At 37.3% G+C, this 13,147-nt stretch overlaps 1 long non-coding RNA gene across 1 annotated transcript in view; it reads left to right on the forward strand.

Annotated features, from left to right (window-relative positions):
• Positions 1–13,097, forward strand: part of LOC132397294 (uncharacterized) — a 47,027-nt gene extending 33,930 nt beyond the window's left edge. The window contains exon 3 of the long non-coding RNA XR_009513330.1: positions 13,030–13,097. This is a non-coding gene — a long non-coding RNA (uncharacterized LOC132397294). The remainder of the gene's footprint in view (positions 1–13,029) is intronic.
• The last annotated feature ends 50 nt before the right edge of the window (positions 13,098–13,147 follow it).

The raw sequence follows: 13,147 nt of genomic DNA on the forward strand, positions 1-13,147 counted from the left end.
GTTGAACAATGGCAGATGGAATTTAATGCAGACAAATGCAAGGTTTTGCACTACGATAGGACCAACCAGGGTAGGTCTTCCACAGTGAACAGTAGGGCACTGAGAAGTGGTAGAACAAAGGAACTGGGAATACAAGTACATAATTCGTTGAAAGTGGCATCACAGGTAGACAGGGCTGTAAAGAAAGTTTTTGGCACTTTGGCCTTCATAAATCATAGTATCAAGTACAGGAAATGGATGTTATGTTGAAGTTGTGTAAGATGTTGGTGTTGCCTAATTTGGAGTATTGTGTGCAGTTTTGGTCACCTACCTACAAAAAAGATGTAAGCAAGGTTGAAAGAGTACAGAGAAAATTTACAAGGATGTTACTGGGTCTGGAGTTCCTGAGCTATAAGGAAAGATTGAATAGGTTAGGACTGTGTTCCTTAGAATGCAGAAGATAGAGAGGAGATTTGACAGAGATACAAAATTGAGGGGTATAGATTGGGTTAATGCAAGCAGGGAACATGAGGGTAAATTTCTGTGAGAGTGTGAAATGAGCTGCCAGCAGAAGTGGTGCATGTGAGCTTTATTTCAACATTTGAGATTTGGATAAGTATGTGGATGGTAAAGGGTATGGAGGGCTATGGTCTTGGTGCAGGTCGATGGGAATAGGCAGTTTAAATGGCTTTGGCATGGACTAGATGGGCCTGTTTCTGTGCTGTACCTATCTATGACTCTAATATCCATTTTGGCAAGGAGAATAGAAAAGTACAAAGATGTGATACTATCGGTTATAGGGCTATCAAACTTTTAATACCTGCTGTACCACCTAGTACAGGTTGTGATTGCAATCTCTTCTCAGGCACTTTCCAGTTTGAATTCCATGGTGGTGTGACTTCTGCTTCCTTATGTACAAAAGAAATACAAAGTTAACCGATCAATATTACAAATAGTTAGGCAACTGAAATGGCACTTATTGCAAGAGCAATGGAGTTTAGAATTAATGAACTCTTAAATTTGTTCTCTATTCAAGGAATGCACTTGTATTGGAAGCATTGTAGAGAAATTTTGCTGGATGGTTTCCTGGGATAAAGCAGTTGTCTTGAAACAATCAAGTAAATTAGGCCTATGCTTAACCTCGGGAAAATAGGACAATATTATTAAAATGTAAGATTCTGTGTGTTCTTGACAGGGTGGAAGCTGCTAAATTACAGGGCATAATCTCAGGGTAAAAGGATGCCCATTGAAGATGGTGATGTGAAAATATCTCTTGATTGAGAATCTTTGGAATTTTCTCCTTGGAGAATCATGGATGCTGAGTTATAAAGTAAATTTATGGCTGAGAAGGATTCTTGTTTTCCAAAAATCTAAAGTTATGGAACAGGAAGGAATGTACAGTTCATGCCAGCTATCAAATCAGCATGATCTTATTAAATAGTGGAGCTGACTTAAGAGGCCCTATACCCTACTGCTGGTCCTATCATATTGTTGAGGTCTCCTGACAATTGTGTCCTTCCTCTCGTGTATAGGCTTTGCATGACTACATCCTATCATTACTTTGAAAACCTTAGAGAATCAATTGAAAGGCTATTTCACAATTTTTTCCACGGATTCCTCCAAATTTGCAGCAGTATATAAAAGCTGTAGCAATAAAGTGAACTACACAGATGTTCCAATTGTTTGTTCAAAGTTGTGATTTCAGCATTTGATTGCAAGCATACTGAAGTAACGTGACCAACAATGTCCTGCGTCTTCCTTGACCTAATTTGAACATATTAAATAGACCTCCATCTTCTCTATTGTCCAAACCTGCAGAGCTGACCTCCTACTTTTCCACTTTGTTAGTACAGTTTTCCCAATTTGGCTCATTCTTGTCATTCAGAATCCTTCAGTGATCTACCCTTCCCTTTCTTCATTTGCATGTTTCTCTGAGACCAGGAAGAAATATTCAGTTCATGTCAGTTATCGAATGATCATGATCTTATTAAATGGTGGAGCTGACTTGAGGTCCTATGCCCTACATCATGTCCATGACAAAAAGTGAAATTTCCAGCATTATTCCTTTCACATTCCTCAGTCCCACAATCAGTCTTATGCTATCAGTGTGTTAGCTGAACATTTGAATGATGAGCAGGTGAAAATTTAATCTTGCTGCCCAAATCTTTTTCTCTTCTTTCCTACTATTTACTGCCACCTTCCCATCCCTTCCCACCAGAATCCTGGATCAAGAGCCAAAACTCCACTTAAAAAGTATGAAATTTCAGCTTTTTGTATAATTTGTGTGGAATTACAAATCCCATGTCCCCTCACCTCACTATCCACCAGAACTTTGATCATGTCATCACTTCTACTGGAATCACTTGCTGATGATCCCAGTAGATGTATCTTGAACATCCTTGCCATTCTCTCAACATGCACTTCCTGTTCCGTGTGTAAATGACAACTTGTTTTTTGTTGAAACACTTGGGCATTTTTTAATTCAAACTTTATAATATTTTCATTCCAAGAAATGTACTAAGGTGAAAATCGGTTAACTTGGGTCACAGCTCCAGCTCTGTTCTTGATATAGTCACTTTGACTGTTTTCAATTCTTAAGTCAATATTTTAGAGCTATAATTATGCCATCTGCAGATTAATTCTTCCCCAGTGTCCAATTTATCAATAATTATTCAAACAAAAATTGTCCGATTTGTTGAATAACCAGATTTTACCTTTAAAAGAATTCAAGTCATGAAGAAATAGTTTTTAGTTCCTCTAGCTTCTGCGTCTGAAACTATACACTGGCTACAATTCACTGAACATCTCATAATGCCTTCAGGAGGCCATTCTTCCTTGGTACATTTCAGGGCAATGAGAATCGGTGTCTTCAATTAGAGCAGGCCTTTCTTGCGAAGTTCCATTTGAGCTTTTGTCAATGGAACAAACTCTTTCATCTCAAAGTTGATCATAACATCTCAATGGAGACAGTGATTAAGAATAGACTAAATGATTGACCCTGCACAAAAACAAAAACAATTGGTGGATCGAACAGCATCTGTGGAGACTCGGGAATAACTGTTTTGGGCCAAAACCTTGCATCACCCAAAATGTCTACTATGCCTCTGCCTCTACAGAGTCTGCCTGACCAACTCTGTTCCTCTACCAGTTTTCATGTTTTGCTTCCAGTCTCCTATTCAAACCTAATACACCTTTAGTCAGTACATACAGTAACAATTATGTACTTTGTAAAGGATTTACCTTCAAAGCAGCATTGGTATCAATCAGTTCCTCAAAAAGAGCAACATAGATAGCCACATGAATTTTTTTCTATCTAACAGCTTAATTGTGCATCTGACTGGAATACTTGGCAATACATTAGGCTGTCATCATTGGAGTCCAAAGCAGCTGAAGAAATATCCAGTACTTTCCACATGACAGCTAGTTAACAACAATTCAGTTCTGAAGGATGAGCAACTTTCATAATTCTGTTGGAAATCAGAAGCTTTCAAGCTATCCTGAAATTTGCTTATTTGGAAAACTGACCATGTCTGAATTTGATCAATTAATATACAAATCAATCTCGCTATTAGAAGAAATAGAAACTCAAATGATAATGAGATTTGTTATCCTTTCTTTACAAAGCCAGAATTAATGAGAACACAATGTGAAGGGTCTCAGGTGGAAGCTTACAAGCTAATGCTTTTAAATGATTGTGTTCTGATTGCCCCTATCAAATCCTTTATCTTGGAATGACCTGTTTTTATTCTGGTTAAGTGACATGAATTGATAACTTTTTGGGATAAAGGTTACTGTGTAATTAATAAAAGACAGGATGACTTTGTACTCGGTATGTTTCAAGCCGTTCCACACTGCCATTTGTTTTCATTTTATTGCTTCCACTCCTGCCCTCATCTGTTCTTGCATTTTTTAACATTTAACTTCTTTGTGTGGAATATGTTATCCAGAAAATATGCTTGAGTGGGTGGGTCACACTGGAATGGAGATTAAGTAAATTGCTGCTTATATTTAAGTAATTTCATAAAGAAAAATTGGGAAGAGGAGGAAAAAGGCTTGTATCACTCTTGAGGACTGCAGCAGACTCTGCCAAATATACAGGAAATTAAAAGTGTCGAAATCCAAAAATATCTAGTGATCCGATTGCAAAACAAAAAAATGTGGCTTACATGCTTAGGTCACTAAAGGGACATTCTCCGTACTGTTAAGCTAATAATGGATGAAAGTTGATGGATGGATAGGGAGCAGGTTGCATGGGGAAGGTCAAAGGGAGTGCGATGGCTACCAAATTTGTTCATCCCTTGTGTGACTTGATTCTTATTCTTGCCCAGGTCAATATAAAAACGCATAGAATTACATCTTTTCCCAGGATGCTGGCATTGAATGAAAGTTTACACTTTACTGCATTTATTTATATTTAACAATTCACACATCAATATTTAAAAAAACATGCTGGAAATCTGAATTTAAAACAAAATGCTGTAAACACTCCTAGTTAGGCAGCGTCTGTGATTTCAGTCAAACATCCTTCATCAGAACTGACAGTGAGGAAGAAATTAGTTTTAATTTGCAGTGGGCATGGGAGCGAGCTGAACAGGATAAAGGAAATGTGTCTGATAGTGTGATGCCAAGGTTGCCGAGATGGTTATGGAGCTGTATCGGTGATAGATCATTAAAGTTTAGGAGGGGGGGGGGAACAAAAACATGTCAGAGCTATTGCTAAAATCTGAAAACACGAAGTAGAATACTAGAGATGCCCAACGCACCACCCCAATGCTTTCATTTTTAGTGAGAAATGAAAATAAACTATTCCATATTACAGATGAAGAAACCCAATTCCCAAGCAGAATTGGATAAGTCCGTCTCTGGGTAATAAGCAGGTTCTGTTTTTTTTTCCCCCAGATATTCTTAATTCAGTTTTGTTGGTATGTCAAAAAACAAACTATATTCTGCTTTCGATCAAGTTTTCCCCATTTTCTCAAGCCAGCTCTGGCATAGCTGTAGTTGAAGGCAGTTTTATTAATCTCCAACGTGTTACAGTATGCAAGGAGCCAGTGTGAAAAGACTACTTCTCAGCATTGAAATGAAAGGCAGGTTCCTTGACTTCCAAATTGCTTCTGAAATGTACAAATGATATAAAATGGCTGCCCTGCTGACGAACGCTAATTGCATAACAACATGATAATGAGCAATCAACAGCAGCTGTGAACCTATAATTAGTGAGATAAGGTAATGATCCAAATCAGGGAAGACATAACATAATAAGATCACTGGATATGGTGACCATATCTCCACAGTTCTGTGGTAAATTGTACCAAAAACACACAATTGATAAGAGAGCGAGAGAGAAACAAGTTCTGACTTTCATAGGAATGAATGCATGTATGTACTTAAGAATTTTGTATTTAATAATACAAGTGCTTATTCATGTGTATTGGTACCTATAAGTCAGGCCTGTGTCTAAAATGGTTGAAGCCAATATTGAGTCTTGAAGATTGCAAAATACCCAGACAGAAGGAGCACTATTGTTCCCTCAAACTTGAAACAGACCTTGTAACAATGTACAGACAGATAAGACCAAGCAATATGAAGAAGTAAAGTGAAAGGCAATTGAATGATCAGGATTACCCCCGTGGATTCAACTAGGTTGCTGCATAAAGCAATCATCGAATCTACATTTGGTTTCTCTAATGAAGAAGTGGCCACATCTTGAATACAATGTGAGAAACTAGACTGTATGAAATGCAAAGGGATCGTTGTATAACCTGAAAGGACTGAAGAGAAGGTAAAAAGGACAGATGTTGCATATTTAAGTGTTGTCAGAAGAGGAGGGATCCATGAAGATGGACTTCTGCATTAGGAAGTCTCAAAGTGAATTGTCTCTTTGAGATACTGAAAGGAGAGACTCATGGAAGAGGGGAAATTGCAAATGAGGGTAAGGGGAACTCTTTGATCCCCATTAATGTGGTGTAAACTGTGGAATCATTGTTAGACTTGCCTTACTGGAAATATTTTCTTTATTCATCCCTCATGATAATCTCATCTCTGCAACTTATTACAAACTTTCCTCATTTTCAGTTTTAATAAGGGCATTTAATTGAAATATGAATGTTGTAATCTCTTTCACAGATGCTGGCTGACCTGCTAAGTATTTCTAAGCTTTAAAAAATGTTGGGTGCAGTGCCTGGTGAGCGATGAAGAAATTTATACCAAATGATCCAATTTATTGTTTTATTTGTGCATCATTAATTTCATGTTAGTTTTAAACATAGATTATTTTTAAAATTTCTAGCATGTTGTCTATTGCCATTTAACTATATACATGTATATAGCCATATAATGTATATAGAAATGAGAATGTTTCTTCAAACCACTATGGAAAACACAGTAGTACATATTACACACTATAACTTGTGAAGGTAAGAATAAAATCTATAGATGAATATCACAAGTAACAAACCAAAATGCATTAATATTAAATATTGTACTGAAACAGATTAACCTGTGACATTTCAATTTATTACCCCATGAATTTCTATATTTACTAATAAATCTGCACTCTGGGCAAATAAACTTCTGAAACATCATCGTGAGGTAGTACTTTTGATGGGGAGAATTATTCTACTTGAAACTGTGATCTTTATACAACAGCAGAAAGCAGGACTGACAACAAATACGCAACTTAAACATTGCAGCACCAATTAACAATACTATTTTTGGAAAAATAAGCAAACAAAGGATAACACACCATTTCCAAAGGAACAAAATTGAAAAGTAAGAAAGCTGTCTTTGAACATGTATTGAATCTGAGTTGGAGTACTACACAGGGCAGCACAGCATCAGAATCCAGGTTTAATCTTAAATCCCAATGTCACCTGTGTGCAATTAGCACACAAATCCCTGTGGCCATGCAGGTTTCCTCTGGGTACTTTGGTTTCTTCTCACATTCCAGAGATGTGCGTGTTGCTAGTTAATTGCCCTGGTGCTGGGGTGAATTGCTAGAAAGCAAGAAGGAAAGGTTTCAAGTAAAATTTAGTAGAGTAATCTTCCATGAGCCCATGACTTGATAGGCTCAATGCTCTCCTTCTATATCATAAAGAAATATGGTATATAACACTAGTTGCCATAAGAAGTGTCTATAAGAGCACTGAGAGGGGGCAGATAAGATTTACAAGAGTAGTATCAGAAATGTGAAGATGTATAAACTAGGAAAAGGTGATCACATTGGCCAAAGGTGTTGAAGAGTGAACAAATAAAATGAACTGCTTTGATAGACTGGATACAGGGTGACTTTTTTCTGGGGGAACACAATCACTGGAGGATATCAATACAAAATGTTTTTCATAAACTTCTAACAGTAATCCAACAGAAACCTATTCACCCAAATTTATGAAACAGTGGAGTGAATGTGCAGCTGCACTTGAGGTCAGATAAATCTGAGGGAGAGAGAAGAGAGAGTTACACTGGTAGATACAAGGACCACACAGACTGACTGGGATTAAGTAGCATTACTTAAGACCAAATGATGATATATATTTTTAACAGAAGTTTGTGCAGGCTCTTTAATTAGACCTGAGAGAACATACAGTATTTCTTGCTGTATAAATAATTGTGTACCAGTCATGGCACAAAATATTTTACAGAAAATCACTTTCAGTCTCTTGATGACACTTGGGGAAGTGACAGAGAAGTTTTTTTTCCAGTGAGATGTCCATCATACAAACAATACCGGCAACATTTGATCTAGAGCATCACCCTCTTAACAGATGCATCGGTGGGCAGAATTGTCTTCTAGTGTGCAGGTATAGAAACAATGGAAAAAATTAAAGATACAAGTATCTGTGGAGGTAAAATCAGTTCATTATAAGTGAATAATCCTGCTGCAGAACTGATCAGTTCTCATATGGAGACAAATGAAATGGGCTATATGAAATTAGGGTCATTGCACATCGTCATGGCACTCAATGTTGTGAGGAAGAGGAGTCTCTGTTTCCCAAGCTAAAATGGGGTGTTATTGGAATAGTGGAGGACACAGCAGACAGATCAGATATTCTGCTTAAAACTTGTAATTCTATCCACTTAGTTTCTAAAGGGAAGGCAGCAAACAACACTACATGGAAGCAGTTTGACAATGCAGAGTTAATTTTAATATTCAGACTTTTTCAAGGAATAACCTTAGAATCCACTGAAAATTTCAATTTTGTATCGATGTAATGAAAAGTCTCAATAGTTAATTGTATCCTATAGCTTCAAGAGATGCTAAAGTTCCAAGTCATATTGCAATGGTTCTTCTCCCCTGCTTCCCCTCATTTTCCTTCAGCTTCCACCTCCTTATTCCCCTCATTCCCTTTCTCAAACGAAAATAATTTTCCTTTGAACCATTTAATAAAACAGGGTTCCGATGTTCAAAAAATGAGATTTAAAAACACATGCTGAAAGCCTGAAATAAGAACAAAATGCTAGAATTATCATCAGATTTTGCAGAATCTGTGGACAGGGAAGCCGAATTAAAATTTCAGGTTGATAACTCTTCAAGTTCATGTCCATGCCTATTTATCAGGTTATTTAATTACCTTTTAATATTTTTAATTTTCCTAAATTTTAAACATTAACATTGAAGGACAGATACCTTTGAAAACAGCTTTATTTGAGTGTGTGATTGAATTATATTTCTCATTACAAGAATTTCAACAATTTATATGACCATATTCTATTTATTCTTTGCCTCTCTTTTGCTGTGAATTTCTGTCCTTAAACTCCTACGCTGGTGCAATGAACTTAAGTGGAAGCCCAAGGAACATTACTTTTCAATTAGGCATTTTATAGGTTTCCGGACTCTAGATTGAATCCAACAACTTTGGATCAGAATCTGTTTGTTTTTTGACAGGAATTGCGAGTATTGAATTTCATGTTATCATTTTCAGTTCCTTTAGTCCCAAAATCTCCCTACATTTTATCTTCGTATTAGAATATCTTCATGTATTACGCCTCTTACTATTCTATCCAAGACCATCCCTTGTCAATCATATCATACTCTTCCTCTTCACTATCCTTTCCTCCGCCGACATCTCTCCTCCACATCTTCCCCACTGTTTCCTTCCTCTTTCTTGATCTGCTATTTCAAGCTAGTCCTTTAAATACCCAGTGGATCACTGCAGTAGTTAATGTTGCTGTGGTCATTGTAAGAAACAATGAAGATGCTTCTATGAATTCTATTTGAACACATGTTCTTCACTGATTTCATTAGTTGAGCATAGAGAATGCTTAACAGCTTGTCCATGATGCATTAATAATGGACAATAATTTGATTTCATATTTGACTTTTCCAAGCTCTCACTACCTGGGACATGCCTTTTTTTTTGCTCCCATCAGGGAAGGAGATGCAGGAGCCTGAAGACTCATACTCAATGTTTCAGGACAGCTTCTTTCCCTCGGCCATCAAATTTCCAAGCAGGCCATGAACACTACCTCACTTTCTGCTCTTTTTGCATCACTTAATTTTGATTTTTCTTATTTGTAACTTGTAGTACTTTTTATGTATTGCTCTGTACTGCTTCCACAAAACATGTCAATGATAATAAACCTAATTCTGATTCTAACTTTCTTTTTTGTTGCAGTCCCCTGTGCTGTTGAAGCACGTGCAGAGAAGTTTCTGTCCTTCTGTCTTTTCTCCCTGTCTGCCCCACTTGGCTCCAACCTGAGCCTGGACTTTCGATCCTGAATATATGTGGTCAGCATACATTGTTGGATTTGTACCTTTTGATTTGTGACCATTCTACTTGCCAGGAGAGTTCTCCACGATGATTCCAACTGAAGTTTACATACTGCCAGAGGTTGAGGTACTGAGTGCCACCGTCACCAAACAGTCTATCCCGACACCTTTCAAGTAATTTTAAGGGACTTCAAAAAGACTTTTTTTGAATAAACCTCTGCCCAATTGTCATGGACGTATCGCCTGCAACACCATGGGTTCCAACAACTTGACCATTGCTATACTACGATTAAGAATACTTACCGTTCCATACCTAGACCACGTTTTGGGAAAGTTGATCACTTGATTGTCCTCCTACCTACCCACAGAGGCTAAAGAGCAGGCTCCAGAAGTAAGACAATGAAGTGGCTATGGGATTTGCTTTGAATCAGCGGACTGGAACGTGTTCAGGGGCTCCTTCAGAGGATCTGAATGAATATACCATGGAAGGCCTGTCTAGATTTGATATACTATAACAATTAGGATAGAATTCTGAGTATGAAAGTTCTTGAGCCTTTAGGTACAAGTGATCAGAACATTGTTCATCTCAAAGTCTTTTTGGGAGAATCTATCAGTAAAAAAATAACAAAGCCATTCAGCTGAATTTCAGAAAGCCAAAGCTTGTGCAGATGTAGCAAAGACTTCAGTAGATCAGCTGGAAAGAACTGCTTGTCATGGAGTCAGTTGAGGAATAATGGGGTCGATTTAAAGAGGTAATACACACAGTGCAGGAAATATTCATACCCAAGGTCAGGAGAAGCAATAAAATAGATCAACTACATGGATGAATAAAGATATATGTAAAATTACTGAAGAAAAGTCAGCTGTATAAGAAATACAGAAAAATAGTAAGAAATACAGAAAAATAGTAATGATGTTAACTGCAGGGCATATGAAAATGAGAGCTGTAGTCCAGAGGGAAATTCTGACTGGTTGAGAAGGATGCTAAGATTGACTTTTTTTTACAATATTTTACCAGTAAGAGAAAAGACAATAAATGTATTAGGATTAACAGTGGGTGATAAGTCACGTGGAGAAGGACATAGCAAATGGTCTCAACTAATATTTTGCTAAAGTATATACCTGTGAAGATGTTAGCAATATGCCAATTTCTGTAGAGAAAAATGTTTTAAGTGACTTGGAAACCTTAAAAGTAGGTCCTGCTTCATCTGAAAGTTAACAAATCCTGAGAGCCAGGCAACATGCTTCCAAAGGTACTTGGAAGTTGTGATTACATATACAAACCTTTATCGTGTGTGTTTCATAAGTCAGTGGAGACTGGTGAAACCCCCAAGGACTGGAAATGGACTAACATTGTCCTGGTATACAAGTGACTGCTTTGACCTTGGTAACTATAGACTTAAAGTGTAAGCTTAAAGTGTATTGCAGGCAAGACAATGGAAACATTAATAAAGAATGAGCCAGAAAAGCAGATGATAAGAACAGGCATGTTAGCAGAAAGCCAGCATGGGTTCAGAAAAAGGAAATAATATTTTACTAATATGCCAGAGCTTTATGAAGAGGAAACTAAAATATATAACAATAGGGCAGTTGATATTTACTTGGACTTTTAGAAGGCTTTTGACAGGGTACCCCACAAGAGGTTAATAATCAAATTACAGTAGGTAGGGAATCAGGGTAAGCTGTGTGAATGGGTGCAGAAGTAGCTCAAAAACAAAAAAATGATGAATTATGGAGAGAAGATAATTTTCAAACCAAGATGTTAAAAATTGGTTCCACAGGGATCCATTTTGGGGCTACTGATATTTTTAGTTTACAATGATGATTTGAATAAGCATATAACAAAAACTAGTAAAGTTTGCAGATGGCACAACATTATGGGGGTGGGCTGATAACATTCAGGCAGCAGAATCAATATAGATCTAAACAAAATCCAGGTGTGCTGTGGGCAGATCAATGGTGGATGAAATTTAATGTAAGTAAATATAAACTACATATAGGAAGCAAAAATATTAGATGTGAATATACAATGGGGGGGGGGGGGAGGTCATGAGTTAGAAAGTGCAATGTATGAGAAGGATTTGGGCATCCTGGTTGACTCAACACTATTAACATCTAGACAGTACACTAATTAGGAACACTAATAAAATGTTGGGCTATATAATGCACTCAGTGGAGTTCAAGACTGGAGGTGTTCTCCTTAAGCTGTATAATGTGCTTATGAGGCCACACCTTGCATACTGTGTACAATTTTGGTCGCCATATTTTGTGAGGGATGTGAAGATACTGGATAGAGTTCAGAGAAGGGCTACGAGACTCAATCTAGGTCTGCAGCGTGTAAGCTATGAAGAAAGACTGAAATAATTAAATCTTTTTAGCCTAAGTAGATGCAGAATGAGAGGAGATATGATAGAAGTGTTCAAAATCATTAAGGGTATAAGTAAGATGGATGCCATTTGCTGCTTCAAAATTAATCCATCAATGAGAACACAGGGCCAGAGATGGAGACTGGTTAATGGGAGATTTTAGACTAACATCAGGAAGCATTTCCTTGCACACAGTGAGTTGTGGACACCTGGAGCAAGCTACCTAGTTGTGTAGTTGAGAGTCAGTACCTTAGACTTAGTGATGAACTACATATACCTGTCTGGACATGCCCCCCTGCTAACTGCTCCTGTGGCCCCTCCCAATGACCGTGGCTCCTCCCACAGACCCTGGTATAAAGGCGATTGAGACTTGAGCCCGGCCATCAGTCTCCAGGATGTACTATCATGGTCAACTACTGCTTGTTCTTTCTTCCAGTCAATAAAAGCCGATATCTTGCCTTCACGTCTCAGAGAGAGTTATTGATGGTGCATCAGACTTTCAAATCAGTATTTCTGATAATGACTTTTTTGCGATTCTGAAATACAAACTCTTTTATCTACAGATTCTGCTTAACCTAGACATTTCTTCATTTTTTAAAAACTTTTATTGCCTTTTTGGTTGTGTTATTCCTCCTTGCATCCATCTTGTGTCAGAGTTCTGAACTGCTACATTGTGGAAACAATAGCTTTTTCAATGTAATATGGAAAAAAATTATGGTAAACTTTCTTTTTGTTATTCAGTAGAAATTTCTCTAAACACTTCAGTTTTACAATCCTCCTCCAGTTCTGGTCTTTTGCTGTCATGTTGCTTCACCATTGAATTATTTCTCTATGCCTCCCACTCCCTCTAAGTCAATGTGGTCCTTAAAATCTACTTTTTTGAAAAGATTTTTTTTAACTTTTTATTGTATTTCAAGTAGTTACAAAATAAAAGTATGGAAAAAATGTATATTATCCATCCCCCCCTCCCCTTAGCATCCTTATAGAAAAAAAGAGAAAGAAAGAAAAGAAAGAAAGAGTGCCTGGATATTGGAAGATCCCCACATGCTCCATGGAGTTCGTAATAATTTTGAAAAGTTTTTGATTATCACCT

The sequence above is a fragment of the Hypanus sabinus genome, chromosome 7, assembly GCF_030144855.1.
Source record: "Hypanus sabinus isolate sHypSab1 chromosome 7, sHypSab1.hap1, whole genome shotgun sequence".
In the NCBI taxonomy this organism is placed as follows: Eukaryota; Metazoa; Chordata; class Chondrichthyes; order Myliobatiformes; family Dasyatidae; genus Hypanus; species Hypanus sabinus.